This window comes from Macaca nemestrina, chromosome 5, assembly GCF_043159975.1.
Source record: "Macaca nemestrina isolate mMacNem1 chromosome 5, mMacNem.hap1, whole genome shotgun sequence".
NCBI lineage: Eukaryota > Metazoa > Chordata > Mammalia > Primates > Cercopithecidae > Macaca > Macaca nemestrina.
The window spans coordinates 91,883,101-91,901,935 of record NC_092129.1 but is presented as its reverse complement, the minus strand read 5'-3'; the positions used below and the strand labels follow the sequence as shown (position 1 = coordinate 91,901,935).

Genomic DNA, 18,835 nt, shown 5'->3' with positions numbered 1-18,835 from the left:
GCTGCTAAGTATCCCCTGGAACAGTGTATCATCAAAGTTTCATAGGGAGAAACAGGAAGCTGCTTTTTAAAAGTCCTTTCTCTGGACTACTCCTGGGGAATGAATCCCCTAGAAGTACATGTGCGCCATTAGAAAACCACTGTGTTTTTTCCTGTGGTTTAGAAAGACTCACATATGTCAAACCCACTTCATTCACAGAGCTGATGAATTAATAACCTTAGAGTTAGATGGATCTTAGAGGTAAGGTGGAATATTTGAGGTCTAAGTCCTCTTCTCCACAAGGAGAAGGTAGAGGTTAGCGATTCCTTTCGCAATTTTATGGAGCACTGACTGGACTGGGATCCATACTCAACTGTGCCTTAGCTTTTTGTACCCTTTGATGTTTGCTTAGTTGCCCAGTGGGTTGGAGTCTCTCAACTGGTCTCTGACTTTCTTTCAGAGAAAACAGATCTGTGAATACATGTTTATTGGGTGGGTCCCTGGGTAGAATGAGAATCAAGAGGTTTCCATTCTGCTGTGTTGCTGATGTCACCTCCCTTAATCTTAAATATTGTCTGGTTTGTTAAGTGTATCTCTTTTGCTGCCTGGTTACATAGTTTGTTTATTTGTTTGTGTCTTTTAAAAGTAGCCTATAAATATGTTTGCAAGTTATTCATGAGAGGTGGCTCAGGAGACAAATGTTACTCTCTGTGATACTTTAAGATATTTGAAAACAGGGATTATCTCTTTCATTGTTTTTAATACTTTTTAAATCTAGAAAAAAATGTGCTTGATACAATCAGTAAATGTTTATTAAATACATGAATGAATATCTCCATGCTTCATTAAAAGAAGCCAGTCAGCAAGAACACAAATCACTCACATAAACACAACTACAATTAGTTTAAACAAGTAATCAGGTCAATATTTCTATATTCTTGACAAAACACTAGGCCACATTCTTAAGGCCTCTTCTCTGAAAATTATTCAATATGCAACATTTTTGCTTAACGTAATTTTTTTCAGATTTCTGTCTTTGATGTTGAAGATTGATTTGTCCTATGGGATGACACCTCTCCCAAGATGCCATCTCCCTACAGGACCAGAAACAAACAAACAAGCAAAAATCCCACTCTTCAGAAATACTCCTGCTTTTTCTCTAGCAAGTTTCATTATTCTTTGTTCATTAGACTTAGCTAGTTCTAATTTAACAATTTATTACATTAAAAGTAGTCAAATAGTCATTGTATGTTAATTGTATTCAAATGTCATAGGATATGACTGCTTTAAAAGAACATGCAGTATTTTCATGTGGGCAAGTAAATATTACCTCCTTCACTGACTGACAACTTATAAGGAGATATTTTGTCTGTCTTACAATAATTTTCCCCAAAGCAAGTGATTTCTGCTTATAATTCAATAAATATTTCTAACCAGTTAAATACTTTTAAATATTTCTGATAGAAAATAAAAACTAAATAACATCTGTAGTACTTAATTGGCTACTTGAAGTTTGTTACTGTCATGACATTATCTGTGCTGATTTTAATGAGACTACGAGCAAAGAAAAAGGACTCAGTTCCCATTTGTGTTCTGTGTCCATAAATAGTTTACTGGTAATGCTGAGAGATACCTCACGGGTGATCTGATTTAAATTCATATAAATAACTTAAAAGGAAAACTCCTATGTTGCCTTGCCCTTGTTATGCTAATGGAAAATATGTGTTATACATCCAGAAGCTTAAATGACCAACAGTAGTTGTGTGTATTTTTTCCTGAAATTTTTTTGCCAAATTTTAAAATTAGGCAAGATAAGTTTCCGATGTATATTTTTATCTTTAGTTAATGTACTCAATATCAACAAAAAGAAACACAGATATTTAAAAAGATTCAGAAAAGCAGTTGAATAAAACTTTCATAGTTCTACACATGGCATGAAATAATAAGTGGATTTGAAAGTTAAATTTAGAGGATGAAGGCAATCATTTGAACATGATTTATGGTCCATTAAGATCTTTAATGTATCTTGTTTTAAATACATTTAATTTTACTTATAATAAAGCAGAAAACAATTTTCTTAAAAGAAATATGTGTTTTTAACAAACCTAACGTTTGTTTTTTGGATTGAAATTAATCTCATATGAGGGTGTAAGTTCAGAAAATAACAACCCCAGTACAATGCTGTTTTGGTTATTGTAGCCTTGTAGTATAGTTTGAAATCAGGTAGCATGATGTCTCCAGCTTTGTTCTTTTGGCTTAGGATTGTGTTGGCTATATGGGCTCTTTTTTGGTTCCATATGAAATTTAAAGTAGTTTTCTCTAATTTTGTGAAGAAAGTCAATGGTAGCTTGATGGAGATAGCATTGAATCTATAAATTACTTTGGGCAGTATGACTATTTTGACAATATTGATTCTTCCTATCCATGAGCATGGAATGTTTTTCCATTTGTATGTGTCCTCCAATGAAACAAAACAGAGGTCTCAGAAATAATGCCACACATCTACAACCATCTGATCTTTGACAAACCTAACAAAAACAAGCAATGGGGAAAGGATTCCCTAAATAATAAATGGTATTGGGAAAACTGTCAGCCATATGCAGAAAACTGAAACTGGACCCCTTCCTTACACTTTATACAAAAATTATCTCAAGATGGATTAAAGACTTAAACATAAGACATAAAACCATAAGAACCCTAGAAGAAAACCTAGGCCATACCATTCAGGACATAGGCATGGGCAAAGACTTCATGACTAAAAAACCAAAAGCAATGGCAACAAAAGCCAAAATTGACAAATGGTATCTAACTAAACTAAAGAGCTTCTGCACATTGAAAGACACTATCATCAGAGTGAACAGGCAACCTACAGAATGGGAGAAAATTTTTGCAGCTTATCCATCTGGAAAAGGTCTAATATCCAGAATCTACAAGGAACTTAAACAAATATACAAGAAAAATACAAACAACCCTATTAAAAAGTGGACAAAGAATATGAACAGATACTTCTCAAAAGAAGATATTTATGCAGCCAACAAACATATGAAAAAAAAAAGCTCATTATCGCTGGTCATTAGAAAAATGCAAATCAAAACCACAATGAGATATCATCTCATGCCAGTTAGAATGGTGATCATTAAAAAGTCAAGAAACAACAGATGCTGGAGAGGATGTGGAGAAATAGGAATGCTTTTACATAGTTGGTGAGAGTGTAAATTAGTTCAACCATTGTGGAAGACAGTGTGGTGATTCCTCACAGATCTAGAACCAGAAATACCATTTGACCATCAATCCCATTACTGGGTATATACCTAAAGCATTATAAATCATTCTACTATAAAGACACATGCACAGGTATGTTTATTGCAGTACTGCTCACAATAGCAAAGACTTGGAACTAACCCAAATGCCCATCGATAGACTGGATAAAGAAAATGTGGCACACATACACCATGAAATACTATGCATCCATGAAAAAGGAAGAGTTCATGTCCTTTGCAGGGACATGGATGAATCTGGAAACCATCATTCTCAGCAAACTAACACAGGAAGAGGTAATCAAACACCGCATGTTATCACTCATAAGTGGGAGTTGGACAATGAGGACACATGGACACAGGAAAGGGAACATCACACACGGGGGCCTGTTGACCAGTAGGGAGCTAGGGGAGGGATAGCATCAGGAGAAATACCTAATGTAGATGACAGGTTAAAGGGTGCAGCAAGCCACCATGGCATGTGTATACCTAAGGAATAATCCTGCATGTTCTGCACATGTATCCTAGAAATTAAAGTATAATTTTTAAAAAATTGAAAAAAAAAACAACCCCATTATATTTACAGCAAATGTCTAACATTTTGTATTTTTTCCAAAATGTACTGACATTTATATATTTCTTATTTGTTTGTTATCAATATGATACATAAAATGATATAATTAATTATTTTAAAATTAACACTTATAACAATTTAGGTTAGAGGCAAAGCCCCAATTTATTTTATATGTAAGGCACTCTAGGGAACTTATATATATGTACTGCTTTATTAATTAGCATTTATCCTTAATGTTAGTATCATTTATTCAATTTGGTTTAAATCATGTTAATTTACTATCATTTGAGATGAATCTTTGATAATAGCTGGAACATAAACAAAGATGCAATATTCTGACTTCTAATAATGCAATTTTAATAAAAAGTGTTAATGAAACCTATCAACCATTGATATCATTTTTAAAAAGTCAGTGGTAATTATGCATAGTTATACACTTTGTTTGCATCAAATTTATGTACAAATGTGCAAGTCCTTATGCACTTTAACAGAACTTCATAATAACTTAATTTCCATATACTAACCATAGTCTGCTGTGTGAAGAACACACTTAAACTTAGATTTCATAATGGGACCTAAGTACTGCACAACACCACAGAATTTTAGTGCCATGGAAAAAATATTCTTCCTCTTAATTTTTTTGTTCATAAATGGTCATGAGTAAATGTAGAAATTGAACCTAATTATATATTTTAGAGATGCTTTTATGTCAAATCTTATATTTTTATATATATATGTGTGTGTGTGTGTATATATATATATATAAGGTTTACTTATTGACTGCTTTTTTGGATGACTAATATCAATAACAGAAGTGACATACCTGTAATCCCAGCACTTTGAGAGGATGAGGTGAGTAGATTGCTTGAGCCAAGAAGTTTGAGACCAGTCTGGGCAACATGGAAAAACCCTGTCTCTACAAAATACACAAAAGTAGCTGGTCGTGATGGCATGTGTCTGTGGTCCCAGCTACTCAGGAGGCTGAGGCGGGAGGATGACTTGAGCCCTGGAGTGTGAGGTTGTAGTGAGAGACATGATCACTCATGTTTGTTTTTATTACACAAAAATAAAATGTTGTACTTTGAAACAAATAATTACAAAATCAGGTGATCTTTTTTTATTAAAGCACCAAGATTAAAAAAATAAGTCAAAATCAAATTAATATAACTGTTAAAATCATTCAGAATTTTGAGACAAGAAGTAGCTGTGATTATATCCAAAAAGCTAAAGTATATACACACCAAAAAGTCTAGACTTTACTATTATGCCATGTAGCCAGGTGACAAATTGCACTGTACTTCTTGAATTCATATATATGTGTATATATACATATTATATACACACGCACACACACATATGTGAATTCATATATATGAATATAGATATAGATGTGTGTATACATGTCTATATATGTACACAAACACATTGAGTCTTGAGTATAAATTTATAGAAACAATTATAATAATAAAATGTCACTCTATATCTATTTTTCCTTTTGATCCAAGACAAAACATATGTGAAATTTAAACAAATATTATGGTATAGTATATTAAGGTAGAATATCCATTGTAATTCTCTACTTGCTGCTACTGGTGAGCAAGGACAAATCAGATTTAAACCACAGGTGCTATAAATACCATGTTTTACAGAGGCGGGATCAAAATGCCTTTGGAGCTGAAGAAAAAAAGCAAGAATAATTGAAAACAGGGTTCCCTACAAACAATTATACGTAATTTGAGTATACGTGTATGTGTGTGTAAAAATCTACCTATGATTGACATTTAATAGATGACTATTTTCCATTTCCCCAAGCTACTTGACTTGGTTAAAAAGAAGATACATCAAAAATCCAATAAGATCTGCAAAACATTCTTTATACCAGATTATAATCCATAATTATATCAGTTTATTTTACACCCAAACAACATCAATCAGAAGTAGGTATTGGTATGCTATAAGTTAATCAAAGTAAAGCTTCAAAACAACAAAAAAAATAAGGCTTTAATGCTATTTCTTTTGATAAAGGTGACTTTCAGCAGTAAAGATTCTATGTGCTGTAGACTGCAGCAACTTTACCCATTGAATCAAGTGTGGAGATATGCAGGAAATACTATTGATTTTAAGCATTATTTGAACCAACAAACAGATTTAAAATGACCTTCCACTGTGATAACAATATCTATAATTTGAAAAGAGTTTGTAGAGGAAGAAATGTTGCAAGGTCTGGAGTAAGATAAATGGCAATTTATGGAAGTCAGTTGGCCAATTTCAGATAGAAATAGTTGATATTACTGCAAAGCAGTAAACATATCAACACAATTTCTGAAAAAGCAAAATTTGAGGATACTTTAATTTTCAGGGAATTGTTTCGCCAGTTGCTTTATAATTATTTCATCTATAAAACTAATCTTATAACTTTGCCATTTGTTGATTTCAGTACGTTCATAGCAATCAAATGTATTGACTCCATAAAAATATAACCAGAGGTATTTGCCAGGTTTGCTGAAAGGACGTCATATAATGAAACTTAAGCTTCAGGTTAGCTCATAATTTTAAAAATATATGTAATAATAGTGAGTAGGTTTTAACATTTTTTACAAATTAATTATTTTAGGCAACCACATAGATATTTTTCAGTTAAGCCTGTTGATGTCCATGAAGATTCATTCTATTTTTCTTGTTTTACAAACAGTTAGATGTGATACACACAGCTTCGGTGATTGGTCCAGATTCATATTTATTCTTAAAAACAGAGGTAGCTTAAAATAATTCAAGACTTTCTTTATTCATTGGATATTCTAAATTAAAAGAATTTCATGTAAACCAGCATGAATAACTTTAAAGGCTATTCATTTTCCTCCCCTGTTCTGTAATAATTTAAAAACACTAAATAGAAACAGGAAAAGTAAACCAGCCTAAAAGCAAAGCTCTTTTAGAATGAACCCAAAGTGCTTCTAAAATTGCACAGAGAAGATATATTCTTTCTAACCAGCAAGTTATCCATCCAGAAAAAAAACAAAAAAAAAAACATTTGTCTCTCCAACCAACTTCTACCTGGACCATTCCGGAATTTTGAATGGTCCATTATTTGTTAACATTCTTTCAGGCTCCACCTACTTAAACTCTTCCCTTTCAGTCTCAATTTGAAAACTTGCTTTCTAGGTTAACTAAATTACTATGTTGTGCCCTTGATCAGCATTCTGCACAAACACTGTATGTTCTTGTTCTTGTTAATCTAGTTTACAGGCAAAATATAATCTAATTACATAAATAGCTGAAGGAAGTATTTTCAGTATTTCCTGCTGATTGGGTAATTCACGAATTACTAAGAATTTCTTTGGTTGAACATTTCAAGGCTTAAAAGTTACAATAATTTCAGTTATTGTTTTTTCCTTAAGGATTATTTGCTTAGCAGAAAAACTGGAAAACAGGTAATATTTTAAAATCCCTATACAAATATTGAATCTATTCATTTGCTTTATCAAGTGGTTAGTTACCATTTTAGCCATTCATCTATCTATTCAAAGTGGAAGATATTAGTAAGAGCTAGAACATATGTGAAAATATCAATGTTTCCTATTTATGTGTATCTAATCTAGGCAGAAAGAGAGAGCAGACAACAGTACTTTCAAATAACTTTTCAATAAAGAAAACTTATATGTTGTTTAGCCTGATTTGCCCTATTTACTTTATCATGTTCTCTCTATCAATTTATATGCATGTATATTATTTCATCTGAACCACTGAGAGTAACATGGAGACATTGCTCTCCAACCTCCATCAAAAATACTTTAAGATGTATTACTTGGGAACAAGATCATTCCTTTTCATAACTTCATTCAGGAAATTTCATAATTCATTGCTATTTTTAAACTACATCTTTTTTTTTCCATTTTTGTTACTTTTTAAATAAATGTCCTCTATAATTTTTTGCTTTTCCTGATCAAAGTTCTACTCCAGAGTGGGTAATAATATTTGTCACATTAGCTTTATTTTATAACATTATCTCAGCCTTCCTTTGTCTTTCTTGACCTTGATATTTTTGTAGAAGATTTCACCTTTTGAGTTATTCTAATATTCTTTCATAATTAGATTCAGGTTATGATTATTTTTAGCAGTCATGTAACAAAATTAAGTCTAATACATATTTTGAGGCTAACTTTTTGGAATGTCCAGGTTATTTTAGAATTAATCAACTAGAATCATATAAAAGGAGAGGTAGCGTAGAAAAGACTACTTTACAGAAAGGATGAACTACTAAAAAATATATTGTTTTTTCATATTTATTAATCTATACCATGTGCCAGGAACTATAATAGATATGGGTGATAATTGTTAAAGATGCTGATTTGCCAGTGTCAGGAATCAGCAAACTACAACCCTTTGGCCAAATCCAGCCACAGCCCTTCATTCATGAACTGTTTTCAGCTACTTTTACACTACCACAGCAGAGAAAAACAGTAGTGGTAGAGACCATATGCCAACAAGGTCTAAAATATTTACTATCTGGCTCTTCACAGAAAATCTTTGCCAATCCCTGGTTTAATACAGCATAATTCTAGCTAATGACATTTTTAGATAAACAACTGTTGATAAACAATTGAGCAATGAAAAAAATATGTTAATACTCAATTCTGTAGTATTTTTTTTCCTGGGGTAGAGAGATTTTGCCCTTGCATCTTGTAAATATTTTACTATCTATGTGGTACAAAATATGTAGCACTTTAAAATACTCAACTATTCACATTTTAGGCCTTGCTCAGGAAGAATAAGGAATGCCACTTAGCTAGAAATCCTTAGTGTTTCGGAGCCTACCTCTGACAAAATTCTGTTATTCTCTTGCCTACTCCCTGCTGTAGACTGTACTTCAAAGAACTAAGCTCAGGAGGCTTCAGCATTTTCTGTGTCAGCAAAGACTTTCTTTTCCTTCAAGCAATTTATTAAAGGGAGAATCAGATTGACTTTAGTGAAATATATTCTATCTTTCCCGAAGACAGAATTTTGTCCCATATAAGAACTCTTCTGCTTATGTCTTGAGCAGAATCACATTTTCAAACTGGTGTCTGGACACGCGAATAAATCCCATTACCCAGTAATAGGATTTGTCTGCACACCTCCTGTGCACTCTTTTAGTAATTGAGGAGTCCTTCACAGTGGGCTGGGTTTTTTTTCTTTGAGTTTACTCTGACATCTGTCCAAATAATTTCACTCTATGGGGCATTTGTTTTATTTAAACCCACCAAGAGGGCTAGAGACTAGTGGTTGATAAAATTCCTGAATAACATGACTATTCTCCTTGATTTCACTCAAGAAGATGCCCTGAAATTAGCTATTGTCTGGAAAAGAACCACAATTCACCTGTTTGCAAAGTAACGTGGAATGAAACCAACAACTGTGTTCTTAGATGATGTATTAGTCACTGCCACTTTCAAATCCCTGTCATTCACACTGCCTCAAAAATGTGTTTAAAAATTATTAAATGATAGTGGTATATATAAAAGTAGTATGCAAAAATGGATGTTTTGATAGTCTGATAGTAGAAATGTTGTACATTGAGAAATAGCAAGAACACACTCTAGTTATTAGAATGAAATTGTGATTTACACTAGTTATTTCACATCTTGGCCAAACTAGATCATTAAGACAAATAAGGTGTGAAACTAGATTAAACGTCCTAATCATTGCCTATACTATCATTTCTTTACAATCCTATCGTTGCCAATACCATCCTATCATTGCCAATAACATCCTATCATTGCCAATACCATCCTATCATTGGCTATACCATCATTTCTAGTTGCTAGCAGATGCCCTCCAGCTCTTCCCCTCAGTGGCTCTCTTCTGTGGTACCAATCTAACCTTTTAATTGTAACAATACTAAGAGTTGCTAGAAATTGCTTTTCTGACCTAAGTTTCTTACTCACATTACCTGTAATTCTTACAACCTTATTGTAAGGTAGACAACATTGTCTTATTGTTATAGATAGAAGAATGAAAAGTCTTTGACTCTCCAAAGATCAGATAGCAAGTGACAGAGTTGGGATTAAATCTCAGATCTAACACCTAAAGTCATTTATTTAATCCCAGAGCGCTACACATACCATCAATTATTATTTGGCCTTATTAATTAAATGGAGAACAAGTTCTAAAAATATTAACTTCAATTCTAACATGTTTTGTTTTAATTGGGCTTTATTCTGCTTCAGAATCCTATTTTTCTTAATTGTGGAAATTAAAAAAAAAAAAAAAAAAAAAAAAACACAGACCTCTGCAGTGACAGTGAACCTGCATTATTTATATATTGCTTTGAAATATGCTCATTACTTCACTGCTTGACACTGCCTGATACATGCCAATCTGACACAAACAAGATTTCTGGATATTCAACTTTTACTTGTCAGATGATGTTAAACAACTAACCTAAAATATACCTCCAAGTTCCATGGATTAAGTCTTGTTTATCATTTTAAAAATATAAACTTTATATTATGGCTCTGTAGGTTAGCTGAGTTCTTGGTAAATTAAATTGTTTACATTAAATAATCCTTTCTCAGAAAGTTGTAGTTGTTTTTAATTAAAAATCAAATATAGTATCTATAATTTCATATGGCTCTATATAAAACTAAAAGGTAAGAATTACATGTAAACTACATCTAACAAGCTACGAATGGACTTTGCATGTTACCATGTTAAATGCATACTAATTTTAAAGATGCATAACACTGCAAACCTCTCCCCAGGGCTTACTATGAGATGTCAGAACCAGTCCTGCAATCCCGAGACACCTTCGCAGCCGCATTTTACTTCTGTTTTTGCAACAGGAATGGAAGGTGAAAAGTAAGAGAAAACAAAAATAAAAGACCATTCATTCTAAAGGAAGCAAAATAGGTAGAGTAAGATATTTTTCCTTTCTTTAAAAAAAAAAAAAAAAAAAAAAGAAAAGAAAAGAAAGAAATGTGGAGCAAGGGACATATGAGAAGTTTCCAAGAGAGTAACTTGTGATACAGAATGCCTATAAGAGGAGGAGCTGTCTAATGAAAGTGCAGAATCTCCAGTGCCATGAATATTGGAGTGACATATACCCAGCAGGTGAGAAGAGATTATATAAAGAGTCTAAATACAAAAGAAAAATCTCAGAGGGAATGGAAAATGGTAAGAGAAAGAAGCAGAAAACAGAGCTGTCTCGGTAGCCACTGGTTTAACTGAGGTCACGCCTCACCAGGAGAGAGAACTGAAGACATGAGACCAGTGAGAGACACAGATGTCTCCTAGAGAGAGGCTTTAGTTTTTTTATTTTTTTAACAGAATTAGCTTCATTTTGTCCTAAGAATGTTTGCATCTTTATTATCCCTTTTACATTCACTCACTCTTTTCTAACCATCTTCCAAGCTTTAATTTTTGAAAACATTACTATACATCATATCTTTGAAATAAATAATCAGTTTGTTATTTAATTTTAAAGCTTTTGACACTTCTTGCCTTCACAATTTTAAAAACCACACACATAAAACCCTGAAATAAACACAGTAGGTCAAAAGTTTCACACTATTTTGGGGTATATCCATATGATCTCTGTAATTATATAATTCTGCCTTTTAAAATATACTTTCTAAATCCAATTTTTACATTTCAAAAATTATATTCAGTAGTAACTAAGTATATTTTCTGCAAAGTGATTTCTGAGAACATTATTCATTAGAATGTGAGAATAGACATGTTTATTTATAATTTTGTGAGTTTGAAGTCTGTTTTCTGATAGTTTATGTATATACTTTCAAAAAAATTTTGTAAAATTTTGTGATGATGTAGTTGACCCAAAATATATTTTAAAAGCATATCTTGATAGTAAAACATTAAAAAATTGATCATATTTTTTGTAATTATCATTCCAATTGTTTTCATCCTACACGGACACCTTTTGCAGAAGGTGAGGGACTTGGAAGCCATTTTACCAAAGTGGTAGTCAACCCAAGAGACCGGTATTATTATGCTTTTCAACTTAAACTCATTTAAAATTTAAAAAGCAGAATTAAATAACAATTTTTAGCAACCTCAGCACTTTTGGTCACTTGTGTTTTCACAGAGGATTATGAACATTATATAATCTTTGGGAAAATTGGAAGCAACAATTCAACTTTTAGAATAATATGGATTAAGCAACTCTAATCCAAAAATCCAAACTCTGAAATGTTCCAAAATCCAACACTTTTTGAGAACTGATGTGATTCCCAAATGGCATGCCCAAAGGAACATTTTGGATTTCAGATTTTCAAGTTAGGGATGTTTAACTTGTAAATACAATGCAAATATTTTAAGATTAAAAAAATCCAAAATTAAAAATGCTTCTGGTCCCAATCATTTGGATAAAACATACTCAGTTTGTAGCACTTGCCTCTCTCACTGTATCTCTCTACACATAACAATGACATGGTCCTAAACTATAGTACCATTACTAACAATGATATTACATTATAAATGATGATACTTAGAACAGCAGTATATAAAAATGTCTCAAATGTTTTAATAGAATTTAACTTTTCCCTAAGCTACTTTTTTGTGGTAAAAACAAAACAAACACTCAAGGTTAAACCACTTAATACGCTTATAAACTTGAAAAATTAGACACTTCAGTTAGGTAATAAACTCCATTTTAGGAAAGCAATATATTACAAGTTTCAAAGATTTGACAAGTTCTATAGAATATCTTTCATGAGTAGATGGAAAATTTCAAACTGCAGGATCTTCTGCCAGGTAAGACTGGATGTCATTGGCTGGTTTGAGGTAGAATTCATTCCAAGGTATGCAGTGGCAATACAGTAACAATGGGGTGATAGAATGCACAGCCTGGCTTTGAACACTGAATGTTAAATCTACAGTGTTTTGGATGATACAAATGACATTCAGTTTCCTTAGAAGCAAGGAAGTAGTGATAGAGCTGACCGCTAGAAGGTGGCGCTGGCATTATAGCTACTGGTTTTGGAGGCAGTACTGTCATTCTCCCCACATGAGTAAAGGGACAATCTGGTTTAGTCCCAAAAATGCTAGAGCTCAACCTTGCAACGTATTTACAATTTTGGTGAACGAACAAGCATTTTTCAGGAAATGTACAATTAGGGAAGGCTTTCCAAGGTAAAAAGGGATGATGGTAAGTACACTCATGCCCATATCTACCAGCAGGCCAGTACTTGCAACTCTCCAACACTTACCTGTTTTTGTTGTGTGCCTTACTTGCAGTAATGAGTTCATGTGAGAGCTGGTTGTTTAAAGAGCCTGGCATTTCCCCTGCCCCTCACTTCCTATGTGATATGCCAGCTTCCCCTTCGCCTTCCATTATGATTACAAGCTTCTTGAGGCCCTCACCAGAAGCAGATGCTGGCATTATGTGTCCTGTACAGCCTGCAGAACTATAAACCAAAATAATCCTTTTTTTTTCTTTTTTTTTTTTAACCCAGTATCAGGCACTACGTTATAGTAATGAAACCAGACTAACGTAGTTATTTTTGCTTCTAGATTGTTATTCTTCAGACATAGCCATTCAAACTATATTGTTGGTAGCTTGTTTAGAAGATGGAAGGTAAGGTCTCTTTAGGCTTTGCTAGAGCTCACACTCTGTTGGAGATGCTTCTTGTCCAGGAACCATAATCAACACCTTTCTCCTCTTATTCTATATATACATACTTTTTGCTTTAACAACTGAACTTACCAGAAGTTACTTTATTTAAAAGTTTTCTTCCTTAACACTCATTTTTTTCTGCATTGTTTCTGAAGAAAGGACAAGTCTTTTCTAAGCTGTTAAGCAATTCTGGCTAACATCTCCTTTTCATGTATTTGTCCTATGTATCAAGTCTCTTGGCAGCATGAATATTGTTTTGCTGTTGTTGAAATTACAACCTGTTTAAATGGACCTCTGTCTGCATTTTAACTTGAAGATGCTGAGTCAATTTCAATAGAAGGGTGAGAAGGTCCATATGTACATGTCACTATAGATTTTATTTTTTTGAGATAAGTGATTCCTCAGCACAAAATTGAGGTCTTCTTCAGTGAGATTATCTGGTTCTGGCTTATCATCAATCACATCTTCAGAAGATGCTGGCTTCCTCCATGATTTCATTGTTGACATTAGTCAAATTGTAGCTCCAACCTTACAATATGTCTTACATTAGTGGTTTTCTACTTTTGTGAACTTAAAAGACTCTGGATTTTTTTTTTCTTTTTTTTTTTTTTTTCAGGTTTAGTGCTATAAATGACAAGGAGCAGCACTGCAGCTTTATTCCTTCTTTCATCTCCCCAACTGAAACTTGGGGAGATCTTGCTTGAAGGCATGTTACTATTAAAGATGTTGGTATCAGAGGACTTTGACTAGAGGGTTTTGTTGTAACAGGGAGTAGTTTACCATGAAGCCATACGATGAATCAAATTGTATTACTTCCTAGAAATAGGGACAGATCGTCTGTCATTTGGTTGTGTCTTTTCTTGTTTGATACCATTACCATAATGCAATCAGGAAGTTTTTATCAATATAAGATCCCAATTCTTGCAATTTCCCTTTAATGGTACTTGCAGCTGATCTTGGGTGCCAGTTTAAATGGTTCCAAGGCAGATGACGGGCTTGGTGCTGCTCTGCACTTTGTTTACTTGAAGCCAACCATGGGCTCGCACCTGACAGCTACACAGCAGCTGCCACTGCTGCCTACACTGCTACACATGCAGCTCTGCAGAAAGAGACTTAATTAATGGATGGAATGGATGTGGACTTGAGTAGTGCCCCAAACAAATGTTCATTCTTTCACAAAGAACAGCATATTGATGGAGACCACTCCATCAATGGAGAGCAATAAAATGTGATAAAATAGGACCAAGTCAGAGTCACATAGGGGTTCCGCCCCACACCCGGTATGGTAATTTTACAAATTAAACCTTTGACTTCCCTATTGTTCTTCCCTACCTCCATCCTGTAGGGCCACCTCCAGAAGCTGAAGATGAAAGAGTAATGGAAAAGCAGACCACTATTCTCCTCTCATTCTCTCTCTCCTAAGCCACATGTTATGCCAACAGAGGACAGAAAAGCTTTGAATCCAGTATAAAATTGCAACGCTAAATTCGACTGATAAGAAAGTTATGGAATCCACTCGAGACAATTTTAAGTGTCTGTGACAGAACATATATATGGCCCATTGAAGAACAATGAGTAGAATAAATGCAAAACGTGTCATGTTTATACCCTATTGAGACAGACATCTCAATAAACTGATTATAAAATTATAACAAGCTAACACTAAAATCATGTGCCTTTCAAAAATTATTTTCCTGTGATTCTTATAACATAAAGTATAAGGCTATTTTCACATGTGTGCAACAATTAATAATCTAAAGGAGTTCTTATGTTTAAACAAAAGTGTATCTTCCATGACCTGGTAAGGTAAGTAAGAATAAGTAAGAATTTAAAGGGTTTCTGAAAATAATAACCATAACTAATGTTTTGAGTGTTTACATGCTAGACATAGTTTTTCCTTTTCTTTTTTTTTTTTTTTTTTTTTTGGTGGGGGTAGGGGGGCATGGGCAGAGTTTTGCTTCACTTTTGCTGCCCAGGCTGGAGTGCAATGGCAAGATCTTGGCTCACCGCAACCTCTGCCTCCCGCGTTCAAGTGATTCTCCTGCCTCAGCCTCCTGAGTAGCTGGGATTACTGGCATGTGCCACCACACCCAGCTAATTTTGTATTTTCAGTAGAGATGAGGTTTTTCTAGGTTGGTCAGGCTGGTCTCAAACTCCTGGCCTCAGGTGATCCACCTGCCTCAGCCTCCCAAAGTGCTGGGATTACAGGCGTGAACCACCATGCCCGACCTTTAGTTTTAAAGGAAATGTAATTTCATTTAGTAATCATAAAAATCTTACTCAGTAGGTATTAAAATTAGCCCCATTTTACAAATCAGAAACTAGCATTTAAAAACCTTAAGTAAAAAGAAGCTTCATCTTGAAGAGGTAAATTTGTGACTGGCATGTGAGTGTATTCAAGCAATCCAGTCGCGAGATAGAAACAATCTGACAAAATGGAAGATACGTTCAGCTAGAGAGAGTATTGGCTACATATGTTTTTGAATAGAGAAGAAATTAAACTAATAGAAGTGTCCAGTAAAAACGGACAGTTATCTTTCAGTACTACATGGGATAAAAAGGCAGGGAAGAAAGAGTTGAAGTCATGAGAGATAGGGAAGGTACCTAATATAGCAATATTGAACATGAACCTCTTTTATTTTAATTATCATTATTCTAATGATAACTAATAGTGCTATTGTAGCAGGGAAGGTGGAACTTAATAGAGTAAAATAAATGGGAGTAGATATTGAAAATTACCCTCGAGATATATGCATTAAATACATCTAATGAGTTGGGATAGGAGTTAGTTACATCCCATCTGAAAAGTATTGGGCAAAAACGTAAGTTGTATTATCAGTCATGTTAAAGTGAAAATTTTGTTCTTTGTGCATTTGCCTCACATAATACTACAAATGAAGGCAGAAGCCAGAAACCAGAAGTACACGATCTATGAAACTCACCTTTATTTTAATGTAAAACAAATAAAATATGTTTATAAAGATAAAAGGGATTTCTGTTTAAGGAACATAAGTAGCCAAACATTTCTGTATTCACCTCTCTAAATACAACTAAATTTCCTCGTTGTAAAACATAAAACACACAGGAAAATTCTGAAAGATGAGGGAAAAAAGGCAGTAGATAGGGACCTTGGAACACAACAAATGGTATGGTAATGAGTTTCCCAGGTTACTTTTTGTTTTCTATATCCCAGACTGGTTATTAAAGAGACTGATGACCCAGAAACATCAACTGACACAGGTAAACATATCCCAAAACAAGCAATCAAAAAGCAAGAAAAGCTTATTCTCTTTAACAAAAATACTGGAAAACGGACAACCTTTTAAACAATAGCCACTCTACTCCAGCCAAACACTACAGAGAAAAACAAAGAGGAAGAAACAATCTGTGGTCCTGGCTAGAAAATGCTGAATGGGGAGCCCGGAATTTCACCTCCCCTAGGCTGTGATGAGGTAATCTCTCTGCTGAGGTGGTGTCACAGAAGACCATGTGGAAGTCAGCACTTGCATTTCTGCCGAGTCTTAAGGAACATCTTCACTCTATCTGCCATGCCAGCTGGTGCAGACTAGGAAATCTGAACTTCTAGAACCATCCAGCAGTAATAAGGTGGCCTTTTCTTTCCATTTTGGAGGTGCTGTCAAAAGGGGGCTAGTAGAGAGTCAAAATGTTTAAAAACATCCTTTCCGCTATAGTATCAGTGGTGACCCCCTGAAAGTGGTAATGAGGCACCACCTTACCCTCCCAGTGAGGATGATATTAGCAGAGGCCTAGTGGACGATTCTGATTTTCCACCCCAACTCAGGAAAAACAAGGCCTTCACGGGTTCCCATACTTACTGCTGTCAAAAGATGGTCAAGCCTCAGGGTATTTTGAGGCACAAAGGTGAGGATAGTAGAGAGGTACACAATGGATGCTATTCGTTCAATGATGATAAGAGAATGTTTGACTGGTTGCCCCTGATTCCTGTTAGTGTAAACAGGTTAGTCACTGAGATTCAGAACAAGCACTGGCTTAATGGTCTGAATGTTATGCTTTGCTGTTTGGATATGTGAAGCATAGGGATAATTGCTAGGATGAGAATGGAGGATGCAAGAGCTAATACACTCCCTAATTTGTTAGGGATGGATCATTAGATTGCGTAGGCAAATAAGAAATACCACTCTGGTTTAATATGGGGCAGGGTGTTGAGAGCGTTAACTGAAGTATAGTTGTCTGGATCACCTAGAAGGTTAGGTGAAAATTGGACTAGAGGGATAATTAGTACGGGAAGGGTATAACCAATATTTTGGGAGCATGGATCCAATAGCTTATGTAGCTGACCTTACTATAGGATGTGGTATATTGGGTAGCACAGATAATTTTGGATTCTCAAGGGTTGGTTCAATTCCTCTAATTGTAGAAATAAGAGGGTTTGAACCTCTATAATTTACTCTATCAGAGTAACTCTTTTGTCAGACATTTTTCTTATGATTGAGGTGGGATACTGGAGATTAGGATTGGTATTGAGATATGTCATAGGCAAAGTGCTAATATGAGTGGTAGGAAATTTTTCATAGAAGATGTATGAGTTGATCGTAGTGAAATATGACCGTAGAGAACCTGTACTTCCATACCCACCTAGCAATAACAGGATGACATCCTAGTTTCTCTATCAAAGCTATGCCAGAGGAAGACTACTAACACATAAAATTTAAATAATTATGCAATATTACAGATATTATATTTAGAACATTATTATATTAATATACATTAATATCAGTATTTTTAATATTATTATAATTCCAAAAATATCTGTTTCAATAAAAAATCATTCATCAACAATTTACATTTGGAGAAAAGGCAATCAATAGACACCAACGTGGTACAAATATTAAAGTTATCTAAAAAGGTTTTAAAGAAGGCAATATAAAAATGCTTCAATATGCAATTACTTGAACCAAATAAAGAAGATAGAAAGCAACAGCAAATAAATTTAAAGAAGATTCCAATGAAATTTACAGAATTAAAAACATATGGTCAAAATAAATATCTAAGCGGATGAGCTCAGAAACACAATGGAGAGGGCAGAAAAAGAATCAGTGAACCTGAGAATCGAACAATAGAAATGATCACATCTGAAAAAGAGAAAGAAAGTAAACTTTATATAATAAAAAGTAAATAGAGCTTCAAGACATGAGAGACTGCAACAAAACATCTAACATTTATGTTATCAAATTTTAGAATAAAAGAAGAAAGAATTGGGTTTAAAAATGTATCAGAAACAACTATTTTTTGTTTGAAATCTGGCAAGACATATGTTTTCAATATGTAAAAGCTGAGTAAATTTCACATAAGAAAACCCAAAGAAATTCACATGTAAACACATATAGACAAACTTCTGAAAACTAAAGACAAAGAAAACTTCTTGAAAGC

At 34.0% G+C, this 18,835-nt stretch overlaps 1 long non-coding RNA gene across 1 annotated transcript; it reads left to right on the top strand.

The window, feature by feature from the left end:
• The first annotated feature begins 6,918 nt into the window (after positions 1–6,918).
• On the top strand, positions 6,919–15,093 carry LOC105466274 (uncharacterized). Its single transcript, XR_978072.2, has 3 exons — positions 6,919–7,241; positions 10,551–10,698; positions 14,769–15,093. It is a non-coding gene; the product is annotated as an uncharacterized lncRNA (long non-coding RNA).
• The last annotated feature ends 3,742 nt before the right edge of the window (positions 15,094–18,835 follow it).